The sequence below is a fragment of the Toxorhynchites rutilus genome, chromosome 2 (assembly GCF_029784135.1).
Source record: "Toxorhynchites rutilus septentrionalis strain SRP chromosome 2, ASM2978413v1, whole genome shotgun sequence".
Taxonomy (NCBI): domain Eukaryota; kingdom Metazoa; phylum Arthropoda; class Insecta; order Diptera; family Culicidae; genus Toxorhynchites; species Toxorhynchites rutilus.
Window position 1 is genome coordinate 61287993 of NC_073745.1, and position 15603 is coordinate 61303595.

General features: G+C 39.0%; 1 protein-coding gene across 9 annotated transcripts in view; it reads right to left on the reverse strand.

The window, feature by feature from the left end:
* Positions 1 to 15603, reverse strand: part of LOC129771049 (whirlin) — a 550739-nt gene that overhangs the window by 242985 nt on the left and 292151 nt on the right. The window lies entirely within an intron of this gene.

Consider the following 15603-nt stretch of genomic DNA (forward strand, 5'->3'; position numbering starts at 1 on the left):
GTCAAATCAGATATTCGAATGTTTCGAAACATATAAATAAAACTGTCTTTTTCATGATTTACAGTAGTTTTATAGTATATTTTTACGGAAACACATGTTTTGAAGGAATATAAAAACATCATCTTTTGGTGTCAATGCGCCCCCCCCCCCATTCCAGCTAACTAACTAATCGTTCAGCAGATGATTATTTCGCTCGTATTCAGACCTTTTCTGGATTATAACACTTACAAATATTGTAAACATATTCTTGCACACCATTTGTATCAGATTTACCTAGCTAAACCATTAAATTACGCATTTTGATGAACTCAATTCTGATCTTTAGTTGTTCAATTCAATAATGTTGTTTTGGCGCCCTGAAGTTTGATTATTGTGTCCTTCGCGCATAGCAGAAATAAAGTGTCTCTGTGTTGAGTGTGTTAAGGGTAACACTCTTAAAATGCCCAAGAAAAGGCAATATTCTGAAGAAGCCCAAATTATGAATGGATCAATATGATGACAGTAAACTCAAGCAATGATAAATGCAACATCTATTTGGGAATTCTAATGTTTTCATTCAAAAATGGCGATTTTTAAAGCCGGACAAACCATGATAATTTTTTGTGCAAACCATGATCAGAGGTGGTCAAACCATGATCATAATTCCTCTTTGAGGAAAATCGTTAAAAAACATAAAAATTTGAATAATTTCAACGCCTTATGGTAGTATTAGCAACTGGAGACTTGGGGTTTTTCAACAAACCCAAACAAGTATCGATTATATGTGATTTTCATGAAGAAAAATCGATTTGCATTTACTAGTTGCGTAAAAACTCCCCAAATCGGACAAACCAAGATCATTTACCCTATATAAAAAGGAATTTCTGTCTGTCCGATTATTATGGACTCGGAAACTACTGAACCGATAGACATGAAAATTGGTAAGTGGGGTTTTTTGGGATCGGGGAAGGTTATTATGATAGTTCGAGACCTCTTCCACTTCTCTAAGGGGGTGCTGCCATACAAACGAAACACACATTTCTGCATTACTCGGGAATTAATCAAGCAAACGAAACCAAATTTGGCATGTGGAGGTTTTATGGTGCAGTAAATGTTTATGGTTGTTAGACACTCCTCCCCCTCTCTAAGGGGGCCTGCCATACAAATGAAACACCCAATTTCTCTATAACTCGAAAACTAATCAAGTAAATGGAGCCACATTTGGGATGTGAAGGTTTTTGGGTACGAGAAATGTTTCTATGATGATATGACACCCCCTGAAAATGGAAGTAAAAAGTGACGAATCAACCAAAATGTGTTGAAAGTCACTATAATAGAGAAGAAAAAACAATGAGGATAATGTTCTTTTTCCTTTCACTTCAGATTCTTACTTCAAAGCAGATTTACATTTGGCAGATTTTATACGTATGTAAAATGTGTAACATTCTTATACGGTTCGAAATTTGAATTGCAGGTATTTGAAAAATAATAAGCGCAACGGAAATTTCTGGAGTCTGGTTGGAATGTGCTGTCCCATCAGCCAAACTAACCGAATATTGAACCAGCAAAATTCACTTAAAAGAGCAGGAACTTTGACTCTATGGGCGGCATGAAAAATACCTTGAACAGTTTTCGGCGATATTTCGGATTATATCGATTTCTGTACTGATAAAACATAGTTTTCATGCTGAAATATCGTTATTCCGTGTTTGTATCTCATTTGTAGTCCATGAACGCGTTATCCGGAATTTTCGTTATTCGCGGTGATCTTCCCAGACTATTTTGCGAATAATCGAGGTTCTACTGTATGTGGGCCTAGAAAAAATCGGTACGAACTTTCCAGACAACCCAGAATGAGTTATCTTGTTTTCTTTCTGATTATATTTTCATTCCTCCTGAGTTTTGAAAATTGTAGGGGGGAAGGGTGTTATTTTTGCTGAGTAATTCCGAAAAGGAATCCATTCCTTCATTGAGCGTTAATAATTCTGCTCCGGATCAACGATATAGTATGTAATGTTTTGATACAAAAGATACAATGTCCAAGAGGTATATGATTGCTACTTATTGACTCGAAATTTTTTTTTCAATAGCTTCGAAATAGCTTTGAAATTACACAAATCCGTATATAAGCTGGCGCTTGCTCGGAAATCCATTTAGCTGTGATTGGAATGTGACGTGAAGATGATCTCGTTCGCTCGCTTAATCCTTCTACAGTCGTGCATAGGTCTGACAGACCGATAATCAATGAGGAGGCTGAATTGAATAACTATTAAAACTGAATGAAGTTAAAGAAGAAGAAAAATTCTGGAGTTTTTCTATTTAATTATAGCTTTATCTTAACACATTGCGGACCGCTCACAAGATTCCTCGTGTTTCGCGTTCCGTCTGTTACGGATGGATTACGAAATAACCCGTGTTTTCTACACTTGAAGATTAAATCCTTGGTTTGCCAAGAATCTAACAAAGCCTACCGATGGCTCGCCTTCGTCTCATCCACATCGAAGGAAACGATCTCATTTGTGGAATCCGAACAAATGAAGCGTTTAAATTTGCCCCAAAATGTGCGGTCCTTAATGTGTTAAAATGAATACCAATAACGCCTAAAACACACAATAGCAGTACTACAGAGACACGCACAATCTGTGATTGTATACTCGATTTTGCACGCGACTATAGGAGAGTTAAATACTGTTCTATTCTCTCCCAATTCCTTCCAGAAACGAATGCACTGCAAAGTTTAAAGCCTCTTAACAACAAAGAACTCAACTCAGCCTAACCCATTTCTTTACTGCAGCCGGAGCGAATGTAGTCTTCAGCGGAAAACAAAGTGTGGATGACAATTCGATACAGATTGTTTACAAATGGTGACATTGGCTATAGATTTGATAGCGGAGAATACGAAATGTTTAGTATATTCCACCATATCGAAGAAACCATAATGTTTGATGAAAGCAAGAATGTTAATATCTCTAATATCACTGGCGGGGAGGGGGGTTATTATTTGTGCTGGGTATTTTCGAGGAGAAATCGATTTTTCTTTGAGCGTTGATAATTCTGTTCCAGTTAAACCAAGTGGATTTTAATTAATTTAACCAGAAGATAAACTGTCTTAGAGCTATACGATTATTAATTATTGCCCCGAAAACTTGTTTCATTAGCTTAAAAAATACTTTGAAAACTGACTAATGGGACCGTAAATCTGTATACAAACTGGAGCCCGCTCGGAAATCCGTTCAAGAACATCGTTGGATGTTTGCTGAAACGAGCACGGCTTGCTGGGGAGCGTCGAACGACAATGAAGTGTCTTTGTCAAGGCAAGTGGAGAAAAAGTTTGGATTGAGTTTTCCCAAGGGCCCTTCTCAAGGCTAGGGACGAATGAACTGCAAACATTTAAAATCTCTATAATTCAAGAAGAAAAAGTATAAGAGGAGAAGGAGAAGAAATCCATTAAGCGAAGTGACATGAGAATGATCTCGCTAGCTCGCCAAACACTATGCTCTTCTCTCCCAATCCCATTTCTTTTCTGCCGCCGGACTGAACGGAGCTGATTTTTTTTTGTGAAAGCAACAGTTTTATTATCGAGTGCTTACGAATGCCGCTATGGACCGATGATTGCATTTGTCGGGGGTTAGAGAGGGGGTATTATTTGCGCTGGGTATTTCCGAGGAGGAATCGATTCCTTCTTTGAGCGTTAATAATTCTTTTCCGGTTAAACGAAGTGGTATAACATTACTTTATTCGAAAGATTAACTCTTTGTGGTCGTTTGTCTGCTCTCAGCCACCACAACAAGAAACCATGCTAATCTTTTATTTTACTCAGACAAGTATCATTTTATGCTTCTCCTAAACGAAGCTTGATGTCTAGTGAACCTGTTCACGAATCAATACGGTGCTCCTATGAGTAATAGATAACGGTACTCAGTATCAAACAAAGTGGTCACTAACACAAGACAACGCACGGTGCGTTGATTGCATAGGAATGTGGGACAAAAATCATAACAGCAGAATTTAGCCATTGTAACGCTTTGGTGTGATGGAAAAGATTGTTCATCACTTCAGAACTACTGTTTGCATAAATGTCTCATGTTATTTGAATTGAATAATTTGGATAATCGCATAAGTGTCTCAAGCGACAAAATTTTTGTTCATCTAAAGTGAAAGTTCTGATAATGTCGGATACGCAGAAATCATTATTTGATTAACTACTGGTTTAAATTATGTTGAAGTAGTTGTTTATTTTTCTTAATCTTGCATGTATCACTGTTTTTTCAAGGAAAAATGATTCCGACCAGTACGAGACCCATGTCCAAATTCAATACGACCGCAAAGGGTTAAATGTTTGAGAGTTATATGCTTTTTACTCATAGCCATCAGAAATTTCAAGACAAATGATTAATTAAGGGTCAGAAATACGTGTTTAACCCTCCTGTAATCGCGTGCAATATCATAACACATATACTCGTGCACGGTGTCACAGACCGAAAATTGAACTTCTCTGTAATGTTTTTTTGACGTAGGACTACGTCTAACCGGAAGATATAGGGGGTGAAATGGAAATCTAGGCACTGAACAAGTAGGAAAAAATGCAAGATTTGGAACGCTTATAACTCGAGCATTTCTCAATAGATCGCAAAGGTTTTTGCATCAATTGATAGGAAATATATCTACGCATCTATCATAACGAATAACATTTCATTTTTCATGAGATAAATAATTGAATAATTGTGAAATATCAAGCATTGTCAAAATGCCCTATGTGCCCATTTTTGATTGGTCCATTTTGTGCTCCTCAAATCGTACCGACCAAAACGGGCAACCAGAGCAGCAGCGAAATAGAGTGAAGTACGATTGGAAAGGAAAAAGAAAAAAATGAACGAAACATTGGTCGCAGTCTCACACATGCGTAATTCTCGAGCCAGCCAGTCAGCTTAAAAATCCCCGCTCCGCTGCCGTAACGATCATTCTCATTCAAACCGTACACCACATCGGTTCGCATCACAACACATCAACAAACCAACCCAAGCAGCCATGTCTGGACATGGTAAAGGAGGAAAAGTGAAGGGAAAGGCAAAATCCCGCTCGAACCGTGTTGATCTGGAGTTCCCCGTAAGGGTAGCTAGGCCGAGCGCGTTAGTACCAGTGTACCAGTCCACCTAGCCGGCGTTATATAGTTTCGGCCGCCGAAGTGATCGAGTTAGCTGGCAAAGCTGCTCGCGACGATAAGAAAACCCGCATTCGGAACAGAACACATTCGGTTCGGTGGACATCAAGACAACAGGCAGTTGCAGCGAGTGGCGAGTGGCAAACGCAAAACGGCATCAGGTAGCAGAAGAAAAAAGTTTGTCCTTTATACAAACTGCTTTGGTGGCAAATCCAGAACAAGGCGGCATCGAGGGCGTTCGAAATGGTTTTTTTTCAAAACCACGAGTACTAAGTTTTCTAAATTGGAACCATTCCATAAAACAAGGCGCTTTTCAGGGCCATTAAACCTTCCAAAAAAGAGTTTAGGAAATACAGTTCAATGCTTTCTAAAACAATATCCAAAATAATAATAAAACACAAATTGATTTTTTCATAATTTGTTTGCCAGGATCTGATGAGTATGTGAATTTGGCAGTTGTTCTGAGCTTATTGATTTTCACAAATTCTTAAATTGCTTCTAGATTGAAAGTACAGTAATTTACACTTATCTCGATATTTAGCTAATTGGACGGACCTGTAATGCGACATATTTAGTTGGACATTTTTGTAAACATAGAGTTCGGGGTCCAAATTATGACCCCACATTGAAAGTCGACATTGTACCACTGTAATCGCAAATGTTCAATTACAGGTTAAAATTACCTCCAATCCGATACTGAGTGGTGGTAATGCGACGTGTCATTGAATGTAATTTACTGTAAAATATGTCACAAGCTGGATGGGAGGAAATTTTCCAACTGTGAAAGCTGTGGCGAGTGGCAAATGCAATCGCTAAACAGAAAAGTTTAGCCGAACTAGATGGGGATATCGAGTGATAACAAAACAATAAACTCTTTAGATTGAAGATAATTTTGTGATCCTGAAAAGGACCCTTTTTAGCCTGCATGTGAATCCAACGAGCGAACAAATCGTAATGAATGTATTTTTGTCATCGCTCCCTTTTAACGCTCATTCGTTCGTCTCGTTGGACTCGCCCCTCTGGCTGAGTCTGGCGATTTGTCTCTATCCTGTGAGTGTGTACCGCTAGAGTATAAAACACCCAAAAAAAAATGTCTTATTTTTTTTCAAACCGTAAACCCGTGTGGTTGTACGGCATCGGCATCGTGGACGTAACAAAGGAGGACAAGTTAAGGGAAAGGCAAAGTCTCACAAACCATGCAGGTCTCCAGTTCCCTGTTGGTCGCATTCACTGATTGCTCCGCAAGGGTAACTAGGTTGAACGGATTGGTGCCGGAGCACCAGTATACCTAACAGCGATTATAGAGTTTCGGCCGTCGGAGTGCTCGAGTTGGCTTGCAAAGCTGCTCACGACAATCAGAAAACCCGCATCAAGAACAGAGCAGCTTCGGTTCGGCGCTCATCAAGGCAACAATTAGTTTCAGTGAGTGGCAAAGTGTTTCTCCGGCACGTCGCATTAAATGTAATTTACTGAACAACATGTCACAAGCTGGATGGGAAGAAATTTTCCAACTGTGAAAGCTGTGGCGAGATGCAAACGCAATAGCTAAACAGGAAGGTTTAACCGAACAAGATGGGAATATCGAGTGATAACAAAAACACAACACCAAAGATTCTTTTCAGAACCATCAACATATTCATAAAGAGTAAACAGTAAACTAATCCATTTTTCAGGTAGATAGGTAGGTATTCACGTAGGAGAAGAAAATAAAACAATATATTTAAAATATATATTTAACAAAAGCTGTCCCCTTTGTATAGTCCTACGTCACTCCGGTTATGTCCCCGACATTACCCACCCGTCTTTTTTTCATCCCTTTTGTTTATTTTAGGCTCATTAACATTTTAGCTGTAACAGAGCCGAATTTTAATCGTGTACATGCCACATATTTATCATATCTATAATTAGCACATTACACAGTTGCCATTTTTCGGCGTTAGAGTATTCCCTTCTATACCATTCCAAATGGTACACATTTATACAGTAGCCATTTAGGCGTAAGAGTTTTCTATCTGTTCTTCCATTGTCCAGTTAAGGCTGGACAGCGGAGACAGTCGTCATCCATTGTTGAGTTATTTTTAGAACAGCAGCCCGATGTTTCTTGCAGAGCAGAGCAGTTGTATGGATGAATCGATCTTATTTCGACCGTGGATCGATCTCCATCGCTGATGATTGTTGCGTGGTCGTAGTTATTCTGTAACAACACAAAGATGGTCAATGGGGGCCCTGAGTTTTGAACTCACGATCAATCGCTCACTAAGCGAACGCGCAACCAATGTAGCTACGGAGACCCCCTGTCTGTAATGTTGCCATTGTGTATTTTTCAGGCTTTATTGGCATTTATTTGAAGAAGAGGATATAATTGAATGAAAATACTCCGAAAAATATGTTTTCTTCGTCTTTATTTTGTTTTAATAGTTCAGCCACCTCAAAATAGAGTAATTTTTGATACTCCAACATAAACAACGAAAATCGAATTTTTCAGTGTTATTAATTAGAAGTAAGCAACTGAATATAATTCATGTAAGTATAAAGAGCTATAAAATAACATAAAAACGTATTAATTGATTGTGGTTTCATCGGAGTAAGAAACAGAACATAGAATAACTGCATGTTCGAAACAAACATATTTTCTACATTTCATTTTCGAAGAGTAGAATGTATCACGACCTTCTAGATAATTACCAGATGATAAAGGTTCTGGAATATAAAGTTTGCATATTTCTAATATTCTTTGTCTCTGTTTTCTTGGTAAACTAAGAACTCATGCCTTTTTTAGATGGGGCGTAAAAAGATTATGTAAAAGGATTCCTAGTAACTTTCTTTTCGTTTTCTTGTTTTTATGTCGATATTGTCCATTATAAGAAAAATATCCCCGAAACTGTAACTGTCAAAAATTACCATTAGCTACCGATTAGTTTATAGCTTAGACTAATGCGGGGCAAAGGTGCGCATTGGCCATTTTGAAGCAAACGAGCATAAAATTTCGACAACAGTGAAGTCGTTTGATACATTATTACACCAGCAGCTCACACATATAAAAAAAAGATACATTTCATGAAAGTGGCAAAAAGTTATGAGGTAAAAAGAGTTTTGCGATGTTTTGATCTAACTTTTTCAGTTTTGGAGATGACGATTTACTTACCTAAAATAACTGGAATGTTCGAAACTATAGACCGTTCCAGTATTTATGGGCACACTGGAAGAACGCTGCCGTTCAATTGTAAATAGTTTTCTGTGACCGTGTTTGGATACGTCCGTTTGTTTACACTCTCTGCTTCATTTTGGTGCAAACACAGTCGATTTTTAACACATCCTTTCAAAATGCGAGGACTTTCCGCAGAACATCGTAAAAAAATTGTGCACAAATGGATTACAGTTCCTGGATTGTCCCTGAGAAAACTGGCGAAACAGGAAGGTGTAAGCGTTAAAGCTGTTCGAACTGCGATCCGTAAGTATGGTGAGGAGAATTCCTTTCTGGATCTGCCGAAAACTGTCCGGAAACGTGGTCCAGTATGCCCAAAACTCGACAAAAAGATACAAGAAGTATTTACTACCAAACCTTCGGCATCGGTACGCGACGTAGCAAAAAAAGTGGGAACATCTACTTCAAATGTTGTGCGTGCTAAGGGAAGACTTGGCCTGAAGACATACAGGAAGCAACGGAATCCAAAGAGAAGTCCACAACAAGCAGCATCAGTGAAACCAAGGGCCAGAAAGTTGTACGACAGTATCCTGAGCAAGAATAAAAACTGCAATATAATGGATGATGAAACCTATGTAAAACTGGACTACAAAACTTTGCCGGGACCGCAGTTTTATACGGTAAAGGAAGGGAAAAGTCTTGAGGAATCGGAAACATCGATTTATACCGAAAAATTCGGTAAAAAAGCCATGGTGTGGCAAGCAATATGTCAGTTTGGTAAATTTGCCCAACCTTTCGTCACAACTGCTACTTTGAATACACAAATATACATCGAAGAGTGTTTGCAGAAAAGATTGCTGCCTCTGATCCGTCAACACAAGGATCCAGAAGTTTTTTGGCCAGATTTGGCATCCTGCCACTACGCCAAAGCTACGCTGCAGTGGTTTGAAGATAATAAGGTCAATGTTGTTCCGAAGCACATGAATCCTCCAAATTGCCCGGAAATACGCCCAATTGAAACTTTTTGGGCTCTAGTGAAGGCGTACCTCAGGAAACATGTTAAGCCATCGACTACAGTGACTCAGTTTCAAAAAGACTGGAAGAAAGCAGCCGCAAGCGTCGGAAACTCATCTGTGCAAAAGCTTATGGCGCACGTACGAGGAAAAGTTCGCCATCTTGGATATGATTAATCAAATGAAGGTTTTGTTATTATTTGTTGTATCTAGAGATAATAGAGAACATATTTGCTGAATAAAGTTTCTTCATAAAATGTAAAATACGCATGTTAGAGTCATTTCCAAGTGTGCCCATACTTTCTGGAATGGTCTATACACTGTCAAGGAAACCTTCATTCTATAGTAGAAGATAGTGCGTATTCGTTTTTGTGAAAAAGTTCAAGAGCTTTTTTTAAAATTCGATTAGTTCCAAAATTGCTTGTGGGGCAAGGGGAGGCAGTGGCTGTGGGACAAAGGTGCACAGTGGCTGTGTAGTAAAAGCTCGCATGTTTTCAATAAAATTTTTTAACGGGACCCACAAGAAGAAAACCGATGTGAAGAAATGCACTCCAGAAATGCTCAAATGGCCCGACAGAGGCTTCGGAAGGGAGTCTCGAAGTGTTGGAATGCAGCAGACCTCGGTATTTCTGAATCAACTCTGAGGAAGAGGCTCATATCAGAAAGTGATTTATGATTTGAATCTTCTTTTATTGACATTTCTACTTCTGCTGGAATGTGTCAGCGAGCACCTAGTGCGGTTCAGATAGGTATTTACGAGTGAGCAGTCTGAGGATCTGCAGGCTACTGGACAATGTTTCCTATGGTATGACTCTCAAAGATTTACGGCGCATGGCGTTCGATTTTTCGGAAGCCAACAACCTCCAGCACGAATTCAACAAAGTTGCAAAACTAGCAGGAAGAGATTGGGCTTCTAGCTTCATGTGGAACCATCGTTTGTCTCTTCGAACCCCACAACAGCGCAACGAAGCAACAGCGCTCCAAGGCAAAGCGTCGGAATCCTCAGAACCGAAATCCAAGATGAGGAATAAAAATAAATAATTGCCTAAAAATAATTTAAAATGAATTTCAAATGAAAAATGTTTTTATTCAATTCAAGTGAAGGTAACTATGTATTTTTTTTCTCTATTATAGTGACTTTCAAACACATTTCGGCTGGTCCGTCACTTTTACTTCCATTTTTGGAAGAATGTCGGGAGTGAGAATTGAACTCGTAATCTCTGCGTGAGAAGTATGAATGTTATCACTACGCCAAATCGCCTCCACAGACTATGTATTTATAAACTTGATCTATATATATCAAAATGATTTGGTGTCCGTTCCTCACGATTTAACTCAAAAACGGAGCCACGGATCTAAACAGTCAGTATCAGGATTGATGCGTCTTAGCCTGCATCAGATTTATATGTCAAAAAATAAATTATATACCGCGAGAATAGATTACGTACATAAAAATAATTTCTGTGGGAACTTGAGTGTTTGGAATGATTTATATCAATATAACAATTGTGGATGGGACAAAGTTCGCTGGGTCAGCTAGTTTGTTAATAAAAAAAACAAAATGGGTAGGTTATATCTATGATATAACGCAAGGTTGACGTGGGACTACCTTAGCTTAGCAATCATTTGTTTGTATTGATTAAAATTTTGATTGAATGAAACAATTTCCGAATTCAATTGAATTCAATAAATTTGCTTTGTGAGTAAAAAGATTGTATAATGCCATGTAAGGTCAATTCATGCAATAGATTATGTTTTTCGTTACAAGTAAATTCAATGACGGTCCTTTTACGTTTGGTATGATGACATCTTGGTTTTGATGTCTATGTTAGGCAAACACATTTCAGTCAGAACAAAAATGACCCCGATTTGCATGTATTTGCAACGCCGATTTCCCCAGACACCTTGGTTTAGAAGTCTTTATTAGGTAAACACATTTCAGTAGGAACAAAAATACCCCTGACTTTCACGTATTTGCAATGCTGATTTCTCTAACGCTGCTTGGTTTTGAAGTCTGTGTTAGGGAAAACATTGCGGTGCGAACAAAAGTCCCCATACTTTCATGTGTTTGCAATGCCGATTTTCCTAAGGCTGCTGGGTTTTGATGGCTGTGTTGGGGAAACCGTGAATCGGACCAATCAAAACAAGGTAGTTAGGGCGTTTAGATAACGCTCAACATTTTACAGTTATTCAATTGTTTATCTAATGAAAAATAACATTTTAATTATTGCGATAGAAGCGTAGAAATATTCCGTATCAATTGATGCAAACATCTTTCCGATCCAGTAAGAAATGTTCGAGTTATAAGCATTCGGAATCTTGCATTTCTTCCTGCATGTTCTATGTTTAGATTTTCATTTTACCCCCCATATACTCCGGTTAGACGTAGTCCCACGTCAAAACGAATTCTGTTTCAAATGTTGGACATTTTCGGATATCTTACATTGTCAGTCTCCTTCCTTCCAAATATTTCTACGTGGTATGTTCGACCATAACACCCATCCTTCTCCACCCATTAAAAAGCACAGAACACCCCCCTCCTGCTTACTGGACGGAGCCCACACTCTCTGGTAATGATGCTTCTCCCGCTTCTGATGATAAAGCATTTATTTTTGGTATAAGTTATCTCAGAAGCTCAATTCAATAAGTGCGCACCTTTGCCCCCATTAAAATAGGTATTTGTCCAATTACAAACACAACTCGAGAAATACTTGTACTACGTTTCGAAGGTAATATATATAGTTACAATTTGGTAAGAAAACGGAATTTTATTTGCTTTTATTTCAAGAGTTATTGGACGACAACAGTTAGGTGCGCACCTTTGCCCCGCATTACTCTACTGTTTACAATTCTTCCACAAGTGAAATTCTTTCACAAGTGTATATATGTATGACCATTATATTTAGCGAATAACTATACGAAAGTCAAACATTTATATTTTGCTTTTGAACGTATGAATCTAACGACGAATATATCGATGAATAGTTAATATTAGGCTGTCAAAAAAGTCCTGCGGTATTTTTTTCAAATTTTCATTTGTTCATAAAATTAGTTACAATCATCTGTTTTATGTCAAATATGCGCCGTTTTGTTCGATGACTTGTTCCCAACGAGATGCCAACTTCATAATACCCCTGTTATAGAAGCTCGCTTCCTTATTGGCAAAAAACTCGGATAGCCAATTTTCACAGGCCTCTTTTGTGGCTAACTTCTGACTACCTAGCTCGTTCGCCATGGACAAAAACAGGTGGTAATCACTTGGTGCAAGGTCCGGACTATAAGGCGGATGCAAAAGAACCTCCCATCCGAGCTCCCGGAGCTTCTGGCGCGTCACCAAAGTGTGTGGCCTGGCGTTGTCCTGAAGGAAGACAATGCGGCCTCTGTTTATCAAAGATGGCCTCTTCTTCATGAGTGCTACCTTCAAGCGGTCCAGTTGTTGGCAGTACAGGTCCGAATTGGGCGTTTGGCCATAGGGAAGCAGCTCATAATAGATTATTCCTCGACAATCCCACCAAACACACAGCAGAACCTTCCTGGCCGTTAATGAGGGCTTGGCCACCGTCTGAGCCGCTTCAGCGGGCTTCGACCACGACCGTTTGCGCTTCACGTTGTCGTAAGTGACCCACTTTTCGTCGCCAGTCACCATCCGCTTCAGAAACGGGTCGATTTGTTGCGATTCACATGCGTCGATACGGTCAAAGATGTTTTTTTGCGTCAACGTGTGTGGCACCCATACATCGAGCTTCTTTGTGAATCCAAGCTTCTTCAAATGGTTAATAACGGTTTGATGACTTATCCCCAGCTCTTGGCCGATGCTACGGCTGCTACTATGCCGGTCTTTCTCGGCTAATTCAGCGATTTTGTCGCAATTTTCGACGACAGGCCTTCCGGAGCGTGGCGCATCTTCGACGACCTCTACACCAGAACGAAAACGTTGAAACTATCGTTGTGCGGTGGAAATGGAAACTGTATCGGGTCCATAAACTGCACAAATTTTATTGGCAGCTTTAGATGCATTTTTGCCTTTGTCATAGTAGTACTGTAAAATATGTCGGATTTTCTCTTTATTTTGCTCCATATTTGCGACACTATAACTCACGAACGACTTAACCAAACAAAACACTGTCAAGGACTATATTATAGCGCGCAAAAATACCGTTCCAACAAGCTATAGTATGACTCGATACAATGAATACAACTAGAACTACGCGCTTACAACGACACCTCGCGGAATACCGCAGGACTTTTTTGACAGCCTAATATATGGATCCGTTCAATTCAGTTACAAAAGGGACTGAAATCAAATAAGAATAGTCCTCTAATGATCTTATGCATTATATTCAATAAATATTCCACGCCATTAACATTGATTCATACATTTCATTCAACAATATTCTAGAATATGAAAAAAGGCAGTTGTCCAAAAAAGTTACTCCTATACTCGCATCGGTGTGTCAGACCGAAAATGTTAAAAAAGTGGCACACCGTCCCCTTTGTACCAACACATGCGACACGCTAAACGATGACGAACGACGAATAACGAAGCTAGAGAGAATCGCAAAGTCGTAGTGTTGATATTTTCTGAGAAATGAACGAATTATTGATTTCTCGGTCTGACAGACCAATGCGCGAGTATAGGAGTGTTAAGAAATTGATGTATAAATTTTCATTCAAATTTTAACATTCCAAAACTGGCTTCGTGCCTTCCAATCTGATAGAGATTAAAGTTTTATGTTTGGGACCCAAATGATGCCCTGAATTGAAAGTTGCCACCACACGTCGTCACTGTACAACTGTCATCGCGAATAGTCACAACAGTGCTACAATTGGTCGATACCTTGTCAATATTGGCAAAGTTTTGGCTCGGTGCAAACTTTCGCCGGTCATTCATAGAAATGTAACGTTTTTCAATTGATTTGAGAAGACGCGTTTAGTATAGTTTGCAACTCAGACGGTGAAAGGCTATTCAATCCGAACCCATAAGAACCGATGATAACACGAACTTATTATTTCACGTACGTGTTATCTTCCATTTTACGTTTGAATAAATGTAAAATGGCAAACCCTCCAATTGAAAGCTCACTTCGAGTGGCTTCTTTTTGATGAAACTATCAAGTGGAACACCTATAAAAACTGTCACAACTGCATATGGATTAAAAATGACATCGGTAGCCAAACAATCGGTGTCCCATTGAGCTCAAGGCTGCACACTGCACACCTGTACCGTTGAGTGCAAACAAACATACTTAAGGTAACGCTTTGAAACATTGATTCCAACGATTAGTGTGTAAAGCCGGCGCCACACGATACTACGAACACCCCCGAATATCGGACGCTCGATGGTTAAACGCATCGTGTAGTCGATGGACGAACTACGAGCCTACAATGTCGAGCGTCGAATATTCGCGTTGGAAGGTAATCCGTTCGTTGTGGATTACATTCCAACGCGATTGGCACGAGTCATAGGATTTTTGTCATTCGTTGATTCGACACTCGATGACATTCAATACACCGCTACACAATTCGTCCGAATCTATCTTTGACAGATTGGTTAGTTTACAAGTTTTGGATGAAGGAACTATGAAATTGATTCATAAAATTCAAAATATTCGGCAAAATGTTGCAGTTTAATAATGCTGAAATCAAGCATTTTCAATTTACAGCCCGATGTCAGTACAATTGCTACGGCAGCAATTTCAATACTCGCATCGTCATCCAGTTTCCTAACGTTTTTGATGGTAAATGAAAACAATAAACATTCGATCCAAACACTCTTCGATTGTTTGGACCGATTGCATTGAATCGATTGCATTCACATCACCGTGTAGCAGCACATTCATCACAACATTTGTCGATTCATCGAGTCAAATGTTTGAGTCCAACATTCGAGTGAAAAGTTGGACGAATCGTGTAGCGCCCGCATAAAACAAAAGTTGCGATGATGCGATAGCGCTTGAGCTTGTTTCCGGCACTGCGAAAATTCAGGAAAAGTTTTAAATGTAACAGCAGTCCCTAGATTAGAATAGTTGCTTAGAATGTTCTGGGCCCTGTCATAATCAGCTTTAAGTTGTGATATTGAGTGTCATCGATTATCATCAATCCCATTTTCAGTGACGGTGGCAAATAACCATTCTATGTGTTTATTTGAAAAATATTGATGTGAAGAGAGTACTTGAATACTTGAAAAATTGATTTCATGCGATAAAGTGGTTTTTGGTAGCGAAATTTGTTGTCATCGGATGTGTAATGTGATAGAGAGTGAATATTATTTAAAAAAAACAAACAAATATTGTACCAGAAAAAAT